The sequence below is a fragment of the Phyllobates terribilis genome, unplaced genomic scaffold, assembly GCF_046119375.1.
Source record: "Phyllobates terribilis strain yellow unplaced genomic scaffold, ASM4611937v1 Scaffold_1__5_contigs__length_1240528914, whole genome shotgun sequence".
In the NCBI taxonomy this organism is placed as follows: domain Eukaryota; kingdom Metazoa; phylum Chordata; class Amphibia; order Anura; family Dendrobatidae; genus Phyllobates; species Phyllobates terribilis.
The window spans coordinates 990,554,205-990,572,430 of record NW_027362761.1 but is presented as its reverse complement, the minus strand read 5'-3'; positions in this window follow the sequence as shown (position 1 = coordinate 990,572,430).

Sequence of the window (18,226 nt, the reverse complement as noted above, 5' to 3'; positions counted from 1 at the left end):
CATACAGTGCTGAAAAGACATGGGAACAGACCCCTGGAAGCATCTCTGACACCCAGGTCACTGCCTAAAAGTGTGCCCATCAGAAGTGATCCTTTCCGCATCAGAAGATGTAGACTTGCAACTATCCCCATGCAAGTCCTTGTCCCAGGGCAGTGTTCAATTATATCTCCCCCATGCCTGGCAATGCAAGCCCAAGTATGCAGCCTGCAACCCACCCACCCCCAGGCTGCAATACCATACTGCTAGCTTGCTTTCACTTGAAATGGGGACTTTTCGTTTGGAGGAGGCTGAAGCTGGCCACTACCTCATGGCTGCTTCTGCAGCGAGGTATCACATGGTCTCCAGCCGCCTGGGGGCGGCCGGGTGTCCATAAACGGTCCCCAGCCATCCCTATTTCTCCTTGAAACTTCCCCCACACTTTTCTTAGCCTGGCCTGCTTTAGGGCAGCATTGGACGAGCCCACCTGGGAACCAGACTCCTCTGGTGGGCCCTGGCTTCTCCATCAAGGGAGTTGAGAGTGCCAAGATGAGGAGCATGATGATGATGATAGAAGTTAGCATCTGCTTTGTTTTCTTGGAAAGCAAGCGTAAGTGTGCAACCAAACATCCATCCACCCCCAGGCTGCAATACCATACTGCTAGCTTGCACTTGAAATGGGCCTTTAAGTTTGGAGGAGGCCGAAGCTGGCCACTACCTCATGGCTGCTTCGGCAGCGAGGTATCCATATGCAGTCCCCAGCCGCCTGGCGGCCGGGTGTCCACGCTCGGTCCCCAGCCGCCAGGTGGCGGCCGGGTGTCCATACTTGGTCCCCAGCCACCCCGAGGCCGGGTGTCCACACACGGTCCCCAGCCGCCACACTTTTCTTAGCCTGGCTTGCTATTGGGCAGCCTTGGACCAGCCCACCAGAGAACCGGACTCCTCCGGTGGGCCCTGGATTCTCCATTAGGGGAGTTGAGAGTGCCAAGATGAGGAGCATGATGATGATGATAGAAGTTAGCGTCTGCTTTGTTTTCTTGGAATTCAAGCGCATGTATGTAGTAACGGATAGGCCTGAGGTGGTCAGCTTTTTGGCGCGTATCCTACCTCCTCTGAGGATTGCTGGATGTTTTCTTGCTACTATCCCAGGTCTATGACTACCGTTAAAACAAAGCTCCAGGTGATGAATGATGGATGAGGTGGTGGCAAAGGAGAAAGAGCAGAAGGAACAGGGACCATTCACATCAATATCAGGCCAGTCAACCACACATGTCTTGTAGGATATGTTTCTGTACCAAAAGGAGCGGTTCTGATGCACAGTTAAAGGGCATGCAGTGAGTGCAATGCCTAACAAAAATTTCGAGGCACTCCAATTTCCCTTGGAAGTGACATGGAGGTCAGAGGGCTTTAACTAAACAGTTTTTTCCATTTATAGCAACTGGGTCTCCTATGCACTGTTGGCCAAAGCAGTGAATGGAAGGCTTTCCAAAAATTATGAGAAACTGCATTGCCCCTTGAAACAGAAGAAGATAACAGCATACTAAAAACCTTCTACCCATTATTGGGGAGTGGGTCTCCCTTAGCGTTCGCCTATGCATTGAAAAGCAAAAGCTGACTAAAATTAGCAGGAAATGCAATGCCCGTTGGAAGAATGGTGGAGGTCGCAGTGGAATAAAAAGACAATATCAATGCCCCTTGGAAAAGTTGTGGAGGTCGCAGTAGCTTAACAAGACGTTTTTAATGCCCCTTGGAAGAATGGTGGAGGTTGCAGTAGCTTAACAAGATGGTTTTAATGCCCCTGGGTAGAGTGGTGGAGGTCGCAGTAGCTTAAAAAGACGGTTTTAATGCCCCTTGGAAGAGACGTAGAGGTTGCAGTAGCTTAACTAGACGGTTTTAATGCCCCTTGGAAGAGACGTAGAGGTTGCAGTAGCTTAACAAGACGGTTTTAATGCCCCTTGGAAGAGACGTGGAGGTTGCAGTAGCTTAAGAAGATGGTTTTAATGCCCCTTGGAAGAGACGTGGAGTTTGCAGTAGCTTAATAAGATGGTTTTAATGCCCCTTGGAAGAGACGTGGAGGTCGCAGTGGAATAAAAAGACAATATCAATGCCCCTGGGAAAAATGGTGAAGGTCGCAGTAGCTTAACAAGACAGTTTGAATGCCACTTGGAAGAATGGTGGAGGTCGCAGTGGAATAAAAAAACAATATCAATGCCCCTTTGAAGAGTGGTGGAGGTCACAGTAGCTTAAAAAGACGGTTTAAATGCCCCTTGGAAGAGACATGGAGGTCACCGTGGAATAAAAAGACAATATCAATGCCCCTTGAAAGAGTGGTGGAGGTTGCAGTGAAATAAAAAGACAATATCAATGCCCCTTGGAAGAGTTGTGGAGGTCGCAGCAGGATAACAAGACAGTTATAATGCTCTTGGAAGAGACGTGGAGGTTGCAATAGCTTAACAAGATGGTTTTAATGCCCCTTGGAAGAGACGTGGAGGTTGCAGTAGCTTAACAAGACGGTTTTAATGCCCCCTGGATGAGACATGGAGGTTGCAGTAGCTTAACAAGACAGTTTCAATTCCCCTTGGAAGAGACGTGGAGGTTCCAGTAGCTTAACAAGACTGTTTTAATGCCCCTTGGAAGAATGGTGTAGGTCGTAGTGCAATAAAAAAACAATATCAAGGCCCCTGGGAGAAGTGGTGGAGGTCGCAGTAGCTTAACAAGACGGTATTAATGCCCCTTGGAAAAGTGGTGGAGGTCACAGTTGCTTAACAAGACGGTTTTAATGCCCCTTGGAACAATGGTGGAGGTCGCAGTAGCTTAACAAGATGGTTTTAGTGCCCCTGGGGAAAGTGGTGGATGTAGCAGTAGCTTAACAAGACGGTTTTAATGACCCTTGGAAGAGACATGGAGGTTGCAGTAGCTTAACAAGACGGTTTTAATGCCCCTTGGAAGAGACGTGAAGGTTGCAGTAGCTTAACAAGACGGTATTAATGCCCCTTGGAAGAGATGTGGAGGTAGCAGTAGCTTATCAAGACGGTTTTAATTCCCCTTGGAAGAGACGTGGAGGTTGCAGTGGAACAAAAAGACAATATCAATGCCCCTGGGAAAAGTGGTGGAGGTCGCAGTAGCTTAACACGACGGTTTTAATGCCCATTGGAAGAATGGTGGCAGTGGCAGTGGAATAAAAAGAGAATATCAATGCCCCTTGGAAAAGTGGTGGAGGTCGCAGTAGCTTTACAAAACTGTTTTAATGCCCCTTGGAAGAGACGTGGAGGTCACAGTAGCTTTACAAGACTGTTTTAATGCCCCTTGGAAGAGACGTGGAGGTTGCAGTAGTTAACAAGACGGTTTTAATGCCCCTTGGAAGAGACGTGGAGGTTACAATAGCTTAACAAGATGGTTTTAATGCCCTTCGAAGAGACGTGGAGGTTGCAGTGGCTTAACAGGAGGGTTTTAATGCACCTTCGAGAAGACGTGGAGGTTGCAGTAGCTTAACAAGATGGTTTTAATGCCCCTTGGAAAAGCGGTGGAGGTCGCAGTAGCTTAACAAGATGGTTTTAATGCCCCTTGGAAGAGTGGTGGAGGTCACAGTAGCTTAAAAAGACGGTTTCAACGCCCCTTGGAAGAGACGTGGAGGTCCCAGTGGAATAAAAAGACAATATCAATGCCCCTTGGAAGAGTGGTGGAGGTCGCAGTGGAATAAAAAAACAATATCAATGCCCCTTGGAAGAGTGGTGGAGGTCGCAGTAGCTTAAGAAGATGGTTTTAATGCCCCTTGGAAGACACGTGGAGGTTGCAGTAGATTAACAAGACAGTTTAAATGCCCCTTGGAAGAATGGTGGAGGTCGCAGTAGCTTAACAAGTCGGTTTAAATGCCCCTTGGAAGAATGGTGGAGGTCGCAGTGGAATAAAAAGACAATATCAATGTCCCTGGGAAAAGTGTGTGGAGGTCGTAGTTGCTTAACAAGACTGTTTTAATGCAAATGGAAAAAGTGGTGGAGGTCGCAGCAGCTTAACAAGACGGTTTTAATGCCCCTTGGAAGAGACGTGGAGGTCGCAGTGTAATAAAAAGACAATATCAATGCCCCTTGAAAAAGTGGTAGAAGTCGTAGCAGCTTAACAAGACGGTTTTAATGCCCCTTGGAAGAATGGTGCAGGTCGCAGTAGCTTAACAAGACGGTTTCAATGCCCCTGGGGAAAGTGGTTGAGGTCGCAGTTGCTTAACAAGACGGTTTTAATGCCCCTTGGAAGAGACGTGGAGGTTGCAGTAGCTTAACAAGATGGTTTTAATGCCCCTTGGAAGAGACGTGGAAGTCGCAGTAGCTTAACAAGATGGTTTTAATGCCCCTTGGAAGAGACGTGGAGGTCACAGTGGAATAAAAAGACAATATCAATGCCCCTGGGAACAGTGGTGGCGGTCGCAGTAGCTTAACAAGACAGTTTTAATGCCCCTTGGAAGAATGCAGGAGGTCGCAGTGGAATAAAAAATACAATATAAATACCTCTGGGAACAGTGGTGGAGGTCGCAGTAGCTTAACAAGACGGTTTTAATGCCCATTGGAAGAGACGTGGAGGTCGCAGTAGCTTAACAAGCCAGTTTTAATACCCCTTGGAAGTGACGTGGAGGTGGCAGTGGGATAAAAAGACAATATCAATGCCCCTGGGAAAAGTGGTGGAGGTCGCAGAAGCTTAACAAGATGGTTTTCATGCCCCTTGGAAGAGACTTGGAGGTTGCAGTAGCTTAACAAGACGGTTTTAATGCCCCTTGGAAGAGACGTGAAGGTTGCAGTAGCTTAACAAGATGGTTTTAATGCCCCTTGTAAGAGACGTGGAGGTCACAGTAGCTTAACAATCCAGTTTTAATACCCCTTGGAAGTGACGTGGAGGTGGCAGTGGGATAAAAAGACAATATCAATGCCCCTGGGAAAAGTGGTGTAGGTCGCAGAAGCTTAACAAGATGGTTTTTGTAGCGTCGGCGTCCCTGCCTCCTGCTAGGCAGGGACGCTGTTACCCTCACCTCTCTGCTCCGTGCCCGGCGGCTTCCTCCCGCTCTGCCTGCAGCGCCCGCTCTCCCCCGGTCACCGTGCTTAGGGCACGCGCGCGCGTGCTCCCCCTCTCCTAAAGGGGCCGCGCGCGTCGCCCTAAGGAGTCCCCGGCCAATGGCCGGAGGATCCCTCCATATATAAGGCACCTCCTCCAAAATGGAGGTGCCCGAGCAATGTTGTTGTTGCACTGTTCACTACTCTGCTTCAGCCCTCAGGTCCCGTTGCCTGTTACCTGCCTGTTACCTGCCTGTTACCTGCCTGTTACCTGGAAGATGGCATTCAATACCCGGGACGGCCACTATGAGTACCTTGTGATGCCCTTCGGTCTCTGTAACGCTCCTGTCTTTCAAGAGTTGGTCAATGACATCTTCCGTGATCTTCTCTACTCCTGCGTGGTGGTGTACCTGGACGATATCTTGGTCTTCTCTCCGGATCTTCCTACTCACCGGAGGGACGTTCGTCAGGTCCTGCTCAGGCTCAGGCAGAACCACCTCTACGCTAAATATGAGAAGTGCATCTTTGAGCAGACCTCTCTTCCATTTCTGGGCTACATAATCTCTCAGACAGGTCTACAAATGGATCCTGAGAAACTGTCTGCCATCCAGAAGTGGCCCCGACCAGAGGGGTTGAAGGCTATTCAGCGGTTCCTGGGCTTCGCCAACTATTACCGCCTGTTCATACCGCACTTCTCTTCCCGGACCGCCCCTATCTCTGCTCTCACCCGTAAAGGTACGAACCCCAGAGAATGGCCGCCCGAAGCAGCGGAGGCATTTCTTTCCTTAAAACAGGCCTTCCTCTCTGCCTCGGTGCTGCATTGTCCGGACGGCAACAAACAATTCTTCCTAGAAGTTGACGCCTCCTCCTCCGGAGCTGGGGCGGTACTTACCCAAAAATCTTCTTCCGGAAGAAAGGTAACCTGCGGCTTTTTCTCCAAACTTTTCTCCTCTTCTGAGCGCAATTATTCTATAGGAGACCGAGAATTGTTGGCCATTAAGATGGCACTGGAGGAGTGGCGTTACCTGCTAGAGGGGGCTCTCCACCCGGTAATAATTTACACTGACCACAAGAACTTGGCATATCTCCAGAGCGCCCAGAGACTTAACCCGCGCCAAGCCCGGTGGTCTTTGTTTTTTGCCCGCTTTGATTTCATTCTTCATTTTCGTCCGGCTGACAAAAACATCAAAGCTGACACCCTGTCCCGATCCTTTCTGGTGTGTGATCTTGAGGAGGAGCCTAAACACATCATCGATCCCGCCAGAGTAATGCAGGTAGCCCCCGTTGGCCTAAATCGTCTCCCTCCCGGTAAGACGTTCGTAACGGAGTCCGATCGGGAGAAGATTACACACTGGGGTCACTCGTCTAAGCTAGCTGGGCACGCCAGTCAGAAAAAGACCCTCCAGCTTATTACCCGGCACTACTGGTGGCCTACCCTGCACAAGGATGTAATTGACTTTGTTTCTGCCTGTGTGTCCTGCGCCCGCAACAAAGTTCCGAGACACCTGCCTGCCGGCCGCCTTCTTCCTCTGCCTGTGCCTGCTGCCCCGTGGCAACATATAGCTATGGACTTCATAACAGATCTCCCCGTCTCTGCCGGTTGTACGGTCATTTGGGTGGTCGCTGACCGCTTTTCCAAAATGGCTCATTTTATTCCCCTGCCAGGCCTCCCGTCTGCTCCCGAGCTAGCTAAGGACTTTATCCGCCACATCTTCCGTCTCCATGGTCTGCCTCTCCAGATCGTGTCGGATCGTGGGGTTCAGTTCACCTCACGCTTCTGGAGAGCCACATGTAAACTGCTCGACGTCACCCTGGACTTCTCCTCCGCTTACCACCCACAGTCCAATGGTCAAGTGGAGCGGATCAATCAGAATTTGACCAGTTACCTCCGGCACTTCGTTAATGCCCACCATTCAGACTGGGTGGATCTCCTACCATGGGCCGAGTTCTCTTACAACAATCACGAGAGTGAATCTTCTTCTAAATCCCCGTTTTTTGTAGTCTTCGGTCAGCATCCTCGGATCCCTTTTCCTGTCTCCACCTCTGTGGACAACCCGGCCGCGGAATCTCTCGTTAGCAAATTTTCCTCCATTTGGGAGAGTACCCGATCCGCACTCCTTCAGTCGTCCGAGCGGATGAAGAGACACGCCGACAAAAAACGCCTGGATTCCCCACAATTTCGTCCCGGAGATAAAGTCTGGCTCTCATCCAAATATGTCCGGCTCAAGATTCCTTCCTATAAGTTAGGGCCTCGGTTCATCGGCCCACTGGAGGTTATCAAACAGATCAACCCGGTGGCCTATAAATTGAAACTCCCGGCCAACTTACGGATCCCTAACTCCTTCCATGTATCTCTTCTCAAACCCGTGGTACTTAACTCCTTTTCCAAGTCTACAGGTACGCCTCCTGCTCCGGTTTCTGCTGAAGACGAGTTTGAGGTAGAGAACATTCTGGCCACCAAAAGGGTAAGAGGAAAGACCTTTTTTTCTAGTGGATTGGAAGGGGTTTGGTCCTGAGGAGAGAACATGGGAGCCCCGGGAGAACATCCATGCCCCTCTCATCCTTGCTAAATTTCTGTCTGGCCTAAAAAAGGGGGGGCCTAAAGGGGGGGGTACAGTAGCGTCGGCGTCCCTGCCTCCTGCTAGGCAGGGACGCTGTTCCCCTCACCTCTCTGCTCCGTGCCCGGCGGCTTCCTCCCGCTCTGCCTGCAGCGCCCGCTCTCCCCCGGTCACTGTGCTTAGGGCACGCGCGCGCGCGCTCCCCCTCTCTTAAAGGGGCCGCGTGCGTCGCCCTAAGGAGTCCCCGGCCAATGGCCGGAGGATCCCTCCATATATAAGGCACCTCCTCCAAAATGGAGGTGCCCGAGCAATGTTGTTGTTGCACTGTTCACTACTCTGCTTCAGCCCTCAGGTCCCGTTGCCTGTTACCTGCCTGTTACCTGCCAGTTGCCTGCCAGTTGCCTGCCAGTTTCCTGCCAGTTTCCTGCCAGTTTGCTGCCTGATTCCTGTCTGTCATCCGCTTTCCTGCTTGCTAGCCTGAGGTCCGACGGTCTGCCTTCCGACACCTGTCAGTTTGTCTATGGACCAGCTTGCCCACTCACCTGGGAGCGCTCACCTGCTACCTGTCTGCTAGCCTACCTGGAGGCTCCGCCGTCACGTGCTGTGACCACCTGCCAGTCCAGAGACTCTTGCCTGCTCACCTGGGAGCGCTCATCTGTTACTTGCCTGTTAGCCTACCTGGAGGCTCCGCCGTCACGTGCCGTGACCACCTGCCAGTCCAGAGACTCTTGCCTGCTCACCTGGGAGCGCTCATCTGCTACCTGCCTGTTAGCCTACCTGGAGGCTCCGCCATCACATGCTGTGACCACCTGCTTATCCTGAGACTGTCGCCTGCTCACCTGGGAGCACTCATCTGCCATCTGCCTGCTAGAATACCTGGAGGCTCAGCCGTCACACGTCGTACCTGCTCGTTTACCCAGAGACTGTCCCGGTCACTTGCTGTGACCTCCTGCCCGTTTGCCCAGAGACTGTCCCGGTCACTTGCTGTGACCTCCTGCCCATTTACCCAGAGACTGCCCCGGTCACTTGCCGTGACCTCCTGCCCGTTTACCCAGAGACTGTCCCGGTCACTTGCTGTGACCTCCTGCCCGTTTACCCAGAGACTGTCCCGGTCACTTGCTGTGACCTCCTGCCCGTTTACCCAGAGACTGTCCCGGTCACTTGCCGTGACCTCCTGCCCATTTACCCAAAGACTGTCCCGGTCACCTGCTGTGACTGCCTGCCTGTCTTCCCTGGTCGCCACCCGCTTCCTTACAAGGAACACCCCCTTGTATAAGTTGCTCAGAGGTTACGCCTCCCAGACCCGTTACAGTTTTAATGCCCCTTGGAAGAGACTTGGAGGTTGCAGTAGCTTATCAAGATGAATTAAATGCCCCTTGGAAGAGCCATGCAGTACAGCATATTAAAAACATTATTCCCATTATTGGGGAGTGGGTCTCCCATAGTCTTTGCCTATGCCTTCCAAGCAAAAGCTGCCAAAAATTAGGACGGAGGTACTTGCAATGCTGGCAACACGGACCAAGGTAACCCTGGTGGTATAGTGGTGGTGGAGGCTGAGGATAAGGAGAAGAGCAAAATACAGCTGAAATGAGGAAGCGTATACCCATGTGTGGGTGTGAAGCGGTGGATGGGAATACACCTTCCGAATTAACACAGTGGATTTGACTTTACGTTACTCTGCTGTCATTTGGTGGTGATGAGAAGTCTGGCCCAATCCAGCCCTTGCTCATTTTGATAAGGGTCAGCTTGTCAGCATTGTCAGTTGACAGGCGAGTGCGCTTATCTGTTATAATTTCCCAAGTGGCACTAAAAACACGCTCTGATAACACGCTAGCGGCAGGGCAGGCCAGGACCTCCAAGGCGTACAGAGCGAGTTCACTCCAAGTGTCCAGCTTGGATACCCAATAATTAAAAGGCACAGAGCAATCACGGAGGACGCCGGTACGGTCGGCAAAGTACTCCCTCGCCATCTTTTGAAACTTTCCACCCCTTGTCAGAGTACCCCACGCCTCAGGGCCTGTAAGCTGGGCGGGTCTCAGAAAACTGTCCCAGAACATTGACAGTGTTCCCCTGCCTCTGCTGGATTGGAGTTGCGTCTCTCTCGCCTGTACGCCTTGGTTGGTCAACAAACTGTGACCTATGCCGCTATCGTGTTCAGATGGGCATTTTTTAAACAGTTCTGCAGCAAGGGCCTTCTGGTACTTCCCCATTTTTGTAGACCTCTCCACCTCAGGAATAAGAGAGTGAATGTTCTCCTTGTAGCGGGGGTCTAAAAGAGTCACCAACCAGTAATGACTGTCACCCAACATTTTGACAACGCGAGGGTCATGGTTAAGGCAGCGTAACATAATGTCAGTCATGCGTGCCAGACTGGTAACGGGCAAGACTTCCGTGTCCTCACCAAGATGACGACAGACCATGCCCTCCTCCTCCTCCTCCTCCCCCCGTCCTCAGGCCACCACGCTAAACCGACGGTATGACAGTTGTACAGGTACTACCGTCTACAGCGCACGATACCAGCTCCTGTTCTTCCTCCCCTCCGTCTCTCCCTCATTGTCCCCCAATGCACGTTGGGATGAGATGAGGCTGGGCTGTGTGTAATCGCCCGCTACGGGTTCTTGATCCATCTCATCATTCTCTGGCTGCAATGCTTACTCTTTAATTCTCTACAGAGAGCGTTGCAAAAGACAGACAAGTGGGATGCTGACGCTAATGATGGAGTCATCGCCACTCACCATCTTGGTGGACTCCTCAAAGTTTGTCAGGATGGTTTGTCAGACATCCAGGTCCACTCCTGAGGTCTTATGTGTGGAGTCTGACCTGAATATCGACGGCCTTGTTGCAACTGGTACTCCACAACTGCTCTATTCTGCTCACAAATCCTTTGCAACATGTGGAGGGTAGAGTTCCAACGTGTGGGAACATCACACACCAGTCGGTGTGCCGGAAGCTGCAAACGCTGCCGCAACACAGCAAGGGCAGCGGAAGCTGTAGCCAACTTGCGAAAATGAGCTGACAGGCGTCGTACTTTGACGAGCAGATCTGGCAACTTGGGGTACGATTTAAGAAACCGCTGAACCACGAGGTTAAGCACATGTGCCAGGCATGGTACGTGTGTGATCTCACCTCACCTCAGAGCCGCCACCAGGTTACGGCCATTGTCACACATGACTATGCCTGGATGTAGGTTCAGCGGTCTCAGCCACAGATCTGCCTGCTCTTTCACAGCTGTCCACAACTTACAAGCAGTGTGAGGTTTATCACCTAAGCTTATGAGTTTCAGCACAGCCTGTTGCCGCTTGGCGGAGGCAGTACTGCAGTGCTTTCAGCTTGTAACTGATGTGGTGATATCTAAGATGGAGGCTGAACATGAGGAGGAGGAGTAGGATGATGCACAGGAGCTGTACACTGTGGGGGCATCTCTGACTGACATAGTGCCCGCAATCCTTGGTGTGGGGAGGATGTGTTGCGTCCCAAGGTCCGACTGGGTCCCGGCTTCCACTATGATTACCCAGTGTGCCGTCAGGGAGATGTACCGTTCCTGGCCACAATCACTTGTCCACGTGTCCGTTGTCAGGTGGACTCTCCCAGTAACTGCGTTGTTGAGGTCACGCCAGATGTTTTCGGACACGTGCTTGTGTAGTGCGGGGATGGCACACCGGGCAAAATAGTGTCGGCTGGGGACTGAGTACCGAGGGGCGGACACCGCCAAAAGGTTGCGGAAGGATTCCGTCTCCACCAGCCTGAAAGGCAGCATTTCCAACGCAATCAGTCGTGAAATGTGCGAATTTAGGACTGTGGCCTGTGGGGCATTGGCTGCGAATTTGCGCTTTCGTTCAAAGCTCTGGGATATGGACAATTGAACGCTGCAGTGGGACGTGGATGTGGACGTTGATGCTGTTTCTTGAGAAACTGCCATAAAAAGTGAAGATTGAGAGGAGGGGGCATGTTTGCATGCAGTATGGACAGGGGATTGCCTTGCATGCACGACAGGGGGTTCTATTACATGCACAACAGCGGAAGAAGTCGTGGTGACACCCGCTGACACTGGTCGTGGACCCTGGGGTGCGCCCCACAAAGTCGGGTGCTTTACTGCCATGTGCCTGATCATGCTGGTGGTGGTCAGGCTGGTAGTTTTGTAACCCCTGCTGATGCTGGCATGGCAGGTGGTACAAATGGCCTTTTTAGGGTTATCAGCAGAGTCTTTAAAAAAATTCCAGACTCTGGAAGACCTACCGGTTGTACTGGCAACGTCCCTCGTGTTGGTGTTACGGGGAACTGTTGCCCGCCTTCTGTGTGCGGCCACCACACTGCTTCTTCCTGCCTGTTGGGGTCCTCTGTCTCCCTCCCCCTGTGTGCTGCTGGCCTCACTCTGCGTGTCCTCCTGCCACGTTGCCTCAGTTACTAGATCATCCACCACCTCCTCATCTTCCACTTGCGCACCACGATCCTCCTCCTCACATCGTGGCAATTGTGTCTCGTCATTGTCCACCTCTTGTGACAAATTGCCAGTGTCGACTTCCTGTCGCCGTGGCTGTTCAAGTATTTGGCCATCGCTACATGGGATCTCCTCTTCCACCACTTCAAGCGGAGCAGGCGAGGGGCACAAATATGGAAATGGACCAGTGAACAGCTCTTCAGAGTGTCCAAGTGTGGGATCAGTTGCTGTCTGATGACACTTGGCATGGTGGGAGGAAGGAGCATCAGGGTGAGGAGGAGAATGCAGTCAAGACTCACGGCTACTAAAATTTGACCGTGTGGAAGACAGACCGGTGGTGGTGGTGCCCAGGTAACTGGAAGTATCATCTGCTATCCAATTAATAATTTGTTCACACTGATCAGTTCGCAATACTGGTGCTGTAGTATACTTCCCTAGTAATTCGGTCAAGAAGTGGGAGTGAGAGGTTATGGCTGTTGGTTGCCGCACATTTTCACCTTGGCCACAGCCCCGTACTCTACATACTACATGCGCCTTGCCCATTGTAAATGAATTAAAATAGCTTACACTCGCACTATCAATGGAAAAAGGGTAATAAAAAGGAGAATAGAACCGTGGAAGAGGAAAACCACAGTTCTATTTGTCTGGCCTACACCAGAATCTTTTAAACAGATATATTTGTGACTGAACAGACAGGGAGACACCATTACTGTTTTTTTTAACGTAAAACAGGCCAAAAGCTGGATAATACAGAGATTAGAAACATGGAACTGCAAAACCACAGTTCTAATTCACTGGCGTATACCAGACTTTTTTAAATAAATATATTTGGGGCTGAACAGTCAGCGACACATTCAAACTGTTTTTTTTATGTAAAAAAGACCCAAAAGTGGATAATACAGAGATTTGGCCCATGGAACTGCAAAACCACAGTTATAGTTATGTGGCGTACACCAGAATCTTTCAAACAGATATATTTGTGTCTGAACAGTTAGGGAGACACTATTACAGTTTTTCTTTATGGCAAAAAATGCCAAAAGCAGGATAATACAGAGATTTGACCTGTGGAACTGCAAAACCACAGTTCTATTTTTCTGGCCTACACCAGACTCCTTTAAACAGATATATTGGTGTCTGAACAGTCAGGGATACACTATTACTGTTTTTTTTTTACATCAAAAAATGACAAAAGCAGGATAATACAGAGATTTGACCCGTGGAACTGCAAAACCACAGTTATAGTTATGTGGCATACATCAGACTCTTTTAAACAGATATATTGGTGTCTGACCAGTCAGGGAGACACTATTACAGTTTTTTTATGGCAAAAAATGCCAAAAGCAGGATAATACAGAGATTTGACTTTTGGAACTGCAAAACCACAGTTCTATTTTTCTGGCCTACACCAGACTCTTTTAAACAGATATATTGGTGTCTGACCAGTCAGGGAGACACTCATTGTTTGGGGGGAAGGGGGAAAAATACTGAAAGGTTAATAAGACGCGTATTTGGACAGTCTGACTGAGGAAAAAAAAAATTACAGGATATAGATGAAAAAAAAATAATTTTTCCTGGCCCCTGAGACTGGGGTGATAAGTCTAGCAATTTGACCAACAGGAGCACACAGGACTGTAATGCAGCGTTTGCTGGTATAACCACTGCGTCTCCTATACAGCCTGCCTGATATCTGGGATGGATATTAGTCCTGAGAAGGACTGTTTGATTTGACAGGCTTTAGAGACCCAACACTACCTATTTCATGCTATATATCTCTCCCTAACTCAGCAGCACTGACCCTACACTGGCTGATCCAGAGCAACTGTGTCCAAGATGGCGGCGCCCGGTTTTAAATACTCGAGGCGACGCTGTGCGGCCAGCCAATCACTGTAATGCCCACAAAGAACATTGCTGCAGCATTACAGTGACTGGTTGGCAATCCCTGCATGATCATTGGCTCTGTAAAGAGCGCCAAACATGCAGGACGGAGACCAGAGCTCTCGCCCGAGTAACCCGGAAATGCTCGGTGCTCGCCAAACATCCCGAGTAGCGTGATGCTCAGGCGAGTAACAAGCAGTGTCGAGCATGCTCGCTCAACACTAGACCTTATATATTGTTCTATATGCCTAGCAGTTATATGTAACGTTTAAGAAATAATGGCTCCCATAAAGGGAAGAAAAGGTTATTTTACTGTGTTAATCTGCTTAAGCATTTTAAAATTTTGCATGTCTTAAAATTCTTGTTTTTGCTAGGTTCCAGCCCGCGAACGTGCTGTGTTTAACGGGGGGGAATGTGGCGCCCCTGCGGGTCCAGTTGCCACAGAGGTACTGCATCTCAGCCAGAGGTGTGGTACCCCTCTCTCAGGTAAGGAGGGAGCACTACCCGGGACCCAACCAATCATATTCAACACTACACCACCTCATAAGGGATGGTCCAGATAGCTCCAAAGGGAGAGGACAGGCCTGGTCCCTGTCAGGAGGGTGGAACTAAGTAGAGGAGGTGGGTGGAGGAAGTAGTTTAGGGGAGCACTGAAGGAGGAGTATAAAAGAAGGCTAGAAAGATCTAAAAAGGGTTGTTCTGCTCAGGGGAGCAAGAGAGCAGTTCAGTCTCCTGTTCCAGTGCTTGGAGCAGGAGCTCAGTTCATAGAGTGAGGTGAGAAGACATGAGCAGTGAGGAGGGCTCCAGAGAGAGAAGGGATCCCATGGGCACGGCAAGTGCAGAGGCCACCCGTGCGCCCGAGTTCACGCTGAGCGTGGAGGGATCAAGGCTGCAGTAGGGGACCGGCCCCAGACTAGTGGAGTACTGTAAGGCTCAGCTAGCAAACCGGATTTTGCGGTATCTTCATGTGCCATAGCCAAAATCCACACATAATCGCTGAAAAGGTGGCCATATAGGACCAAGGGGACAGACCGGATGTCGCCTAGGCCTGCGGCCATTGACTTGGGATACTGTGTATGAGGCGCACGGCAGGAGGGCGAGAGCCAGCGTACAGAGACGACCTGGAGAGGTACACAGAAAGGGGTTTCTTTCAAGTGCTTCTGAGTTATCTGAGAGTTGGCTGGATCACTTCCCCGGAGGACACAGGACGATGTGGGCGGTTATAATCTGGCCATTGTAACCTGGAGAACTTAACAACTGTGAGTAAAACCTGAAGACTGCACCCCACTGTGTCCTTGAATAATTGCTGTGCCATTGACCCTGCTTTGCACTACACCTGCAACATCTACCTCAGCAATAACCATATACTTCCCTGGAGCTTAGCTCTGCCCGTGGAGAGCTGAACCAACTCTGCTGCATCGCCATCAGCTCCAGTGGATCTGCACCGCAGTGGCGGCCCCACATAACCGCATACCACGGGTGGCGTCAGGAACATTATCCCCAAATTGACTTTATTCCCCTTTTCGTTATTTGACCACCCTGGGCCATGGACCGGGTCACTGCCACCGTGACTACCTCAATACAGGACTGGCCCAGCTACCGAGTACCCCACAGCCCTAGTGGGCGCGTCACACATGCTGGCAAGACTTTGTAAGCAGCAGAGGCCAGTTGTTGAATACCAGCTCCAACATGCCGGTCGGTTTTCTGGTCATCCTCCGCACATAACAGCTGAAGAGTGGGCATGGATTTCTGACATTTGTGCAGTTCTCCAAGACTTTTTAGGACTCCACAAATGGTGAGCGGTGATGACGACATAATCAATGCAATGATGCCTCTTCTGTGCCTAATTAAACAGTCGCTGCTCACAATTAAACATGAAGTATTGCATGAGGATTAGGTAGAGATGGAGGAAGACACGAGACAGGGAGATACTACACAGTCTTATCTCATCTGCTTAGCGCTGATTGGGTCACAACATAGGGCTAGTACTCACACAAGCTTTGTCCTGTCTCTCCTATGTGGGTGGGCTAAGGAGGGGAATTAGGAGGAAAAAAGGGAGGAGGAGATGGAGAATAGTTATCATGGTGGAAACAGGGAAGTGTTTGCTGTAGGGAGCTTTGCATATATTGCCGAATTTATGTTCTGCTGCCTTTCCCATGACCCTTGCGTTACATTCATCTTGGCCAAAAAAGAGTACTGGTTATTCACCCTGCTAGACCCACGCTGCAAGGAGAACCTTGCATCTCTCCTTCCTGAGGCAGAAAGGTCTACTAAAATTGTGCTATTCCAGAAGGCCTTTGTGGATAATATATTGAAAAAATTCCCATCAGACAACACTAGTGGCAGGATGCAAGCTTTCTTGCCCAACCAAGGAGGAGAGGCGAGGGAGACACACACCAGTTACAGCAGAGGAAGGGGTACACTGTCAAAGGCATGGGCAATTTCATGACACTCTCCTTAGCATTCAGGCCCTGATGACCAGGTACTTTTGACAAGGAGGGAAAAGGTTTTAAAGATCTTTAAGAAATACCTGGCTGTCCAAACCAGCATACTCCCTAATTTCTCTGTGACTTTCAACTATTGCAACTCAAAGTTGGACACCTGGCATGAGTGGTCCCTCTTGGAGGTGTTGTGCTGTCCTGCCACTGGCATCTTGTCTGAGCGGGTTTTTAGTACCACAACAGACACTTTCGCCTGTCAACAGAAAATGCTGAAAGGCTCACTCTGATAAAAATGAAGAAAGCCTGAATTAGCACCGACTTTTCCTCACCACCAGATAACAGCGACACATAAAGTGTTTTTAATCTTCAATATTTAAATGAGTCTCTCCAGTTTCTGCCTTCAAGGGTCTATGTATGACCCTGCCTACAATTTTTTGTTTGGCTTTGCACTGAGTGCAGAGCCTTTATAAGTGTAGAAGTATCACAACTACTAAACTTTCTTAAAATTTGAATGAGGCCCTCCAGTTGTTGCCTTCAAGGGTCTATGGATGACTCTATTTAGAATTTTTTCCTGGCTTTACACTGTGTGCAGAGCCTTTATGACTGTAGGAGTACTACAACTAGTACACTTTCTTAATATTTGACTGAGGCTCTTCAGTTGTTGCCTTCAAGGGTCTATCGATGATCCTGAGTATAATTTTTTTCTGGCTGTGCACTGTGTGTAGAGCCTTTATGAGTGTAGGAGTACGACAACTACTTCACTTTCTTAATATTTGAATTAGTCCTCGAGTTGTTGCCTTCAAGGGTCTATAAATGACCCTGCTTATAATCTTATTCTGCATTTGCACTGGGTGCAGAGCTTTTATCAGTGTAGGAGTAGCACAATTACACTTTTTTATTATTTGAATGAGGCACTACAGTTGGTGCATTGAAGGGTGTATAGTTTTCGTGGGCCCCGGGCAAAAAAGTCTCAGTGGGTCAATTTAACACATACCACAATTCATGATGTACAGATACAGCAGAGACATATAGGTACAGTACAATGCCAATGATTTCACTTACTTATATTTAATTTTATTCATGAGTGATATCTATTGTAAATTCTACAATAGCTCAGAAACGGGCAAATCCTAGCATGCCTTGTGGGGAATCCAGTGCTTGTCCATGGGGGGATTCAAAAGTTTTCATTTTAGATTGGACAGTATAGTCCTCCATACAATATTATGGGCACCACATAGTCCTCCATATAGTATAATGAGCCCCATATATTTCTCCAAACAGTATAATAGCCCCATATATTGCTCCTTACAGTATAATGAGCACCATATATTGCTCCATACAGAGTAATGAGCCCTATATATTGCTCCATACAGAATAATGAACCCCATACATTGCTCCATACAGAATAATGGGCCCCATATAGCACTCCATACAGTATATAATGGAGTCCACATAGCGCTCCATACAGAATAATGAACCCCATATAATTCTCCATACAGAATAATGGACCCCTTATAATGCTCCATACAGAATGGGCCCCATATATTGCTCGATACAGAATGGGCCCCATATATTGCTCCATACAGTATGGGCCCCATTTAATGCGCCATACAAAATGGGCTCCATATATTGCTCGATACAGTATGGGCCCCATCTATTGCTCAATACAGTATGGGCCCCATATATTGCTCCATACAGAATGGACCCCATATATGAGTCCCATATCATGTTCCACACATAAAAAAAATCAAATATTCACCTCTCCTCACTGGCAGCATGTCCTGTCTCTTCAAAGTCTTCTGACCCTCTGCACTGCTATGAGCAGAGGGCATGTTGTCGTGATGTCATTGCGCCCTCTGCCCTGAAACATCACAGATTCAGAAGACACGGAAGAGACAGGAC